We start from the raw sequence: 7,005 nt of genomic DNA, 5'->3' as shown, positions 1-7,005 counted from the left end.
CTGGATTCTTCTATTCCCTTAATAGGACAGTGAATAACAGTTGATGTTACATTTCCTTTCTGAGAGAAAACAGATGCAAAATAGGAATTTAAAAGTTCAGCCTTCTCAACATCCTCTTACCATTTCATCATTTTCATCCTGTAAAAATCCTATAGCATCTTTGACTTTTCTTTTACTTTTGACATATCCCCAAAATCCTTTATTATTGCTTTTGACATCTCTTGCAAGCCTCAATTCATTTTCAGCTTTAGATAATCTGATTTGTGCTCTGCAGGTTCTGCAGACAGCATTATATTCTTCTTTAGATATGCCTCCTTCTTTCCATTTTATAAACATTTTTTTCTTCCTTTTTAGCATGTGCTTAAGTTCTGTGTTCATCCATCCTGGTTGATAACTGTCCCACAAGAAGAGAACTCTAACATGTGGTTGAATATCAGGGGTTTATATTCGTACAATATGAAACTCTTTTCCCAGTAGTCATGTAAGGAACCCAGGTATCAAAACTTTTATTACTTACAATATATGTAACAAAGATTATTGCAAGCAACTTCATAGTCAAGAAATTTTAGTCCGCTCTTCATTGCAGACTTGCTCTATGTCAGACACATTCGTAGCATTTTTTTGTACATTCCATTGAATTCAGATCGGAAGAGACCAGAAACAGAAATCTTGACCCTTTAACAGCTGTTTTATCAGGACCGTGACACCATCAAAATAAAGTAAGAATCACGTGACAAGACGTCTTGGTGCCTGTTCCTACAAGGGCCTGACCTGCCAAAAAATAGAAAAGGGAACACTACTCAATAGAAGAATTCCACCTAACAAAACTCGTACTCATCTAAGGAAACGGCAGACAGCAGCCCCCCCCGGGACACGGCAGACAGACCCCCGGGACACGGCAGACAGACCCCCGGGACACGGCAGACAGACCCCCGGGACACGGCAGACAGACCCCCGGGACACGGCAGACAGACCCCCAGACAGACCCCCGGGACACGGCAGACAGACCCCCAGACACGGCAGACAGACCCCCAGACCCCCGGGACATGGCAGATAGACCCTCAGACAGACCCCCGGGACACGGTAGACCCCCGGGACACGGCAGACAGACCCCCGGGACACGGCAGACAGACCCCCAGACAGACCCCCAGACACAGCAGACAGACCCCCGGGACATGGCAGACAGACCCCCAGACACGGCAGACAGACCCCCAGACACGGCAGACAGACCCCCGGGACACGGCAGACAGACCCCCGGGACACGGCAGACAGACCCCCGGGACACGGCAGACAGCAGCCCCCCCGGGACACGGCAGACAGCAGCCCCCCCGGGACACGGCAGACAGCAGCCCCCCCGGGACACGGCAGACAGCAGCCCCCCCGACACGGCAGACAGCAGCCCCCCCGACACGGCAGACAGCAGCCCCCCCGACACGGCAGATCGACCCCCAGACACGGCAGATCGACCCCCAGACACGGCAGACAGCAGCCCCCCCGGGACACGGCAGACAGCAGCCCCCCCGGGACACGGCAGACAGCAGCCCCCCCGGGACACGGCAGACAGCAGCCCCCCCGGGACACGGCAGACAGCAGCCCCCCCGGGACACGGCAGACAGCAGCCCCCCCGGGACACGGCAGACAGCAGCCCCCCCGGGACACGGCAGACAGCAGACCCCCCGGGACACGGCAGACAGACCCCCCGGGACACGGCAGACAGACCCCCCGGGACACGGCAGACAGACCCCCCGGGACACGGCAGACAGACCCCCCGGGACACGGCAGACAGACCCCCCGGGACACGGCGGACAGCAGCCCCCCCGGGACACGGCGGACAGCAGCCCCCCCGGGACACGGCAGATAGACCCCCAGACACGGCAGATAGACCCCCAGACACGGCAGACAGACCCCCAGACACGGCAGACAGACCCCCAGACACGGCAGACAGCAGCCCCCCCCGGGACTCCGCAGACCCCCGGGACAAGGCAGATAGACCCCCAGACACGGCGGACAGCAGCCCTCCCCGGGACACGGCAGACAGACCCCCGGGACACGGCAGACAGACCCCCGGGACACGGCAGACAGACCCCCGGGACACGGCAGACAGACCCCCGGGACACGGCAGACAGACCCCCGGGACACGGCAGACAGACCCCCAGACAGACCCCCAGACACAGCAGACAGACCCCCGGGACACGGCAGACAGACCCCCGGGACATGGCAGATAGACCCCCAGACAGACCCCCAGACACGGCAGACAGACCCCCAGACAGACCCCCGGGACACGGCAGACAGACCCCCGGGACACGGCAGACAGACCCCCGGGACACGGCAGACAGCAGCCCCCCCGGGACACGGCAGATAGACCCCCAGACACGGCAGATAGACCCCCAGACACGGCAGATAGACCCCCAGACACGGCAGATAGACCCCCAGACAGACCCCCAGACACGGCAGACAGCAGCCCCCCCCGGGACTCCGCAGACAGACCCCCCGGGACACGGCAGACAGACCCCCCGGGACACGGCAGACAGACCCCCCGGGACACGGCAGACAGACCCCCCGGGACACGGCAGACAGACCCCCCGGGACACGGCAGACAGACCCCCCGGGACACGGCAGACAGACCCCCCGGGACACGGCAGACAGACCCCCCGGGACACGGCAGACAGCAGCCCCCCCCACGGGACACGGCAGACAGACCCCCAGACACGGCAGATAGACCCCCAGACACGGCAGACAGACCCCCCGGGACACGGCAGACAGACCCCCCGGGACACGGCAGACAGACCCCCCGGGACACGGCAGACAGACCCCCCGGGACACGGCAGACAGACCCCCCGGGACACGGCAGACAGACCCCCCGGGACACGGCAGACAGACCCCCCGGGACACGGCAGACAGACCCCCCCGGGACACGGCAGACAGACCCCCCCGGGACACGGCAGACAGACCCCCCCGGGACACGGCAGACAGACCCCCCCGGGACACGGCAGACAGACCCCCCCGGGACACGGCAGACAGACCCCCCCGGGACACGGCAGACAGACCCCCCCGGGACACGGCAGACAGACCCCCCCGGGACACGGCAGACAGACCCCCCCGGGACACGGCAGACAGACCCCCCCGGGACACGGCAGACAGACCCCCCGGGACACGGCAGACAGACCCCCCGGGACACGGCAGACAGCAGTCCCCCCGGGACACGGCAGATAGACCCCCAGACACGGCAGATAGACCCCCAGACACGGCAGATAGACCCCCAGACACGGCAGATAGACCCCCAGACACGGCAGATAGACCCCCAGACACGGCAGATAGACCCCCAGACACGGCAGATAGACCCCCAGACACGGCAGATAGACCCCCAGACACGGCAGATAGACCCCCAGACACGGCAGATAGACCCCCAGACACGGCAGATAGACCCCCAGACACGGCAGATAGACCCCCAGACACGGCAGATAGACCCCCAGACACGGCAGATAGACCCCCAGACACGGCAGACAGACCCCCAGACACGGCAGACAGACCCCCAGACACGGCAGACAGCAGCCCCCCCGGGACTCCGCAGACCCCCGGGACACGGCAGATAGACCCCCAGACACGGCGGACAGCAGCCCTCCCCGGGACACGGCGGACAGACCCCCGGGACACGGCAGAAAGACCCCCGGGACACGGCGGACAGCAGCCCCCCCGGGACACGGCAGATAGACCCCCAGACACGGCAGATAGACCCCCAGACACGGCAGACAGACCCCCAGACACGGCAGACAGCAGCCCCCCCCCGGGACTCCGCAGACCCCCGGGACACGGCAGACAGACCCCCGGGACACGGCAGACAGACCCCCGGGACACGGCAGACAGACCCCCGGGACACGGCAGACAGACCCCCGGGACACGGCAGACAGACCCCCGGGACACGGCAGACAGACCCCCGGGACACAGCAGACCCCCGGGACACGGCAGACAGACCCCCGGGACACGGCAGATAGACCCCCAGACACGGCAGACAGACCCCCGGGACACGGCAGACAGACCCCCGGGACACGGCAGACAGACCCCCGGGACACGGCAGACAGCAGCCCCCCCGGGACACGGCAGACAGCAGCCCCCCCGGGACACGGCAGACAGCAGCCCCCCCGGGACACGGCAGACAGCAGCCCCCCCGGGACACGGCAGACAGCAGCCCCCCCGGGACACGGCAGACAGCAGCCCCCCCGGGACACGGCAGACAGCAGCCCCCCCGGGACACGGCAGACAGCAGCCCCCCCGGGACACGGCAGACAGCAGCCCCCCCGGGACACGGCAGACAGCAGCCCCCCCGGGACACGGCAGACAGCAGCCCCCCCGGGACACGGCAGACAGCAGCCCCCCCCGGGACACGGCAGACAGCAGCCCCCCCGGGACACGGCAGACAGCAGCCCCCCCGGGACACGGCAGACAGCAGCCCCCCCGGGACACGGCAGACAGCAGCCCCCCCGGGACACGGCAGACAGCAGCCCCCCCGGGACACGGCAGACAGCAGCCCCCCCGGGACACGGCAGACAGCAGCCCCCCCGGGACACGGCAGACAGCAGCCCCCCCGGGACACGGCAGACAGCAGCCCCCCCGGGACACGGCAGACAGCAGCCCCCCCGGGACACGGCAGACAGCAGCCCCCCCGGGACACGGCAGACAGCAGCCCCCCCGGGACACGGCAGACAGCAGCCCCCCCGGGACACGGCAGACAGCAGCCCCCCCGGGACACGGCAGACAGCAGCCCCCCCGGGACACGGCAGACAGCAGCCCCCCCGGGACACGGCAGACAGCAGCCCCCCCGGGACACGGCAGACAGCAGCCCCCCCGGGACACGGCAGACAGCAGCCCCCCCGGGACACGGCAGACAGCAGCCCCCCCGGGACACGGCAGACAGCAGCCCCCCCGGGACACGGCAGACAGCAGCCCCCCCGGGACACGGCAGACAGCAGCCCCCCCGGGACACGGCAGACAGCAGCCCCCCCGGGACACGGCAGACAGCAGCCCCCCCGGGACACGGCAGACAGCAGCCCCCCCGGGACACGGCAGACAGCAGCCCCCCCGGGACACGGCAGACAGCAGCCCCCCCGGGACACGGCAGACAGCAGCCCCCCCGGGACACGGCAGACAGCAGCCCCCCAGACACGGCAGATAGACCCCCAGACACGGCAGACAGCAGCCCCCCCCGGGACACGGCAGACAGACCCCCCGGGACACGGCAGACAGACCCCCCGGGACACGGCAGACAGACCCCCCGGGACACGGCGGACAGCAGCCGCCCCCGGGACACGGCAGACAGACCCCCAGACAGACCCCGGGACACGGCAGAGACCCCCGGGACACGGCAGACAGACCCCCCGGGACACGGCAGACAGACCCCCCGGGACACGGCAGACAGACCCCCCGGGACACGGCAGACAGACCCCCCGGGACACGGCAGACAGACCCCCCGGGACACGGCAGACAGCAGTCCCCCCGGGACACGGCAGATAGACCCCCAGACACGGCAGATAGACCCCCAGACACGGCAGATAGACCCCCAGACACGGCAGATAGACCCCCAGACACGGCAGATAGACCCCCAGACACGGCAGATAGACCCCCAGACACGGCAGATAGACCCCCAGACACGGCAGACAGACCCCCAGACACGGCAGACAGCAGCCCCCCCCGGGACACGGCGGACAGCAGCCCTCCCCGGGACACGGCGGACAGACCCCCGGGACACGGCAGAAAGACCCCCGGGACACGGCGGACAGCAGCCCCCCCGGGACACGGCAGATAGACCCCCAGACACGGCAGATAGACCCCCAGACACGGCAGACAGACCCCCAGACACGGCAGACAGCAGCCCCCCCCCGGGACTCCGCAGACCCCCGGGACACGGCAGACAGACCCCCGGGACACGGCAGACAGACCCCCGGGACACGGCAGACAGACCCCCGGGACACGGCAGACAGACCCCCAGACAGACCCCCAGACACAGCAGACCCCCGGGACACGGCAGACAGACCCCCGGGACACGGCAGATAGACCCCCAGACACGGCAGACAGACCCCCGGGACACGGCAGACAGACCCCCGGGACACGGCAGACAGACCCCCGGGACACGGCAGACAGCAGCCCCCCCGGGACACGGCAGACAGCAGCCCCCCCGGGACACGGCAGACAGCAGCCCCCCCGGGACACGGCAGACAGCAGCCCCCCCGGGACACGGCAGACAGACCCCCCGGGACACGGCAGACAGACCCCCCGGGACACGGCAGACAGACCCCCCGGGACACGGCAGACAGACCCCCCGGGACACGGCAGACAGACCCCCCGGGACACGGCAGACAGACCCCCCGGGACACGGCAGACAGACCCCCCGGGACACGGCAGACAGACCCCCCCGGGACACGGCAGACAGACCCCCGGGACACGGCAGACAGACCCCCGGGACACGGCAGACAGACCCCCCGGGACACGGCAGACAGACCCCCGGGACACGGCAGACAGACCCCCGGGACACGGCAGACAGACCCCCCGGGACACGGCAGACAGACCCCCCGGGACACGGCAGACAGACCCCCCCGGGACACGGCAGACAGACCCCCCGGGACACGGCAGACAGACCCCCCGGGACACGGCAGACAGACCCTGTGCCCTGCAGTCTCGGGCGTCTGCTGAACGCCCCTCACCACCAGCGTCCCTCTGACGACTCCTGCCTGGGGAGAAAGAAATGGGCGATGGCCGTGAATTGGGACGAGGCGTAAGTTATCCCTGTGTCTGGGGTGTAACCGCCGCTCTGATGAGACGTGAGTATATAGCACTGGGATAGCGGTATATTGCCCGAGCCGTCAGTACGATGGCGCCTGCCACTAATCCGCCATCTACTCTGCCCCTGAGCTCAGGAGGAGCAGCCGCCTGCTGCCGCCATGTGTAATACTGCGAGGAGGCCTGGGAACTAGAGACTCCCACCAACAAGATGGCCGCGCTCACTGCAGGGAC

At 67.5% G+C, this 7,005-nt stretch overlaps 1 long non-coding RNA gene across 1 annotated transcript; it reads right to left on the bottom strand.

Moving 5' to 3' along the window:
* Window positions 1–482: 482 nt before the first annotated feature.
* Window positions 483–6,969, bottom strand: LOC141051398 (uncharacterized). The gene is made up of 2 exons (XR_012220637.1): window positions 6,654–6,969; window positions 483–771 (listed from the first exon to the last, which is right to left on the bottom strand). It is a non-coding gene; the product is annotated as an uncharacterized lncRNA (long non-coding RNA).
* Between the last annotated feature and the right edge of the window lie 36 nt (window positions 6,970–7,005).

This window comes from Dendrobates tinctorius, unplaced genomic scaffold (assembly GCF_039654945.1).
Source record: "Dendrobates tinctorius isolate UK_male_01 unplaced genomic scaffold, ASM3965494v1 ptg000157l, whole genome shotgun sequence".
NCBI classification, from domain to species: Eukaryota; Metazoa; Chordata; class Amphibia; order Anura; family Dendrobatidae; genus Dendrobates; species Dendrobates tinctorius.
The sequence above is the reverse complement of the archived record's forward strand: the minus strand, read 5'-3'. Positions and strand labels throughout refer to the sequence as shown.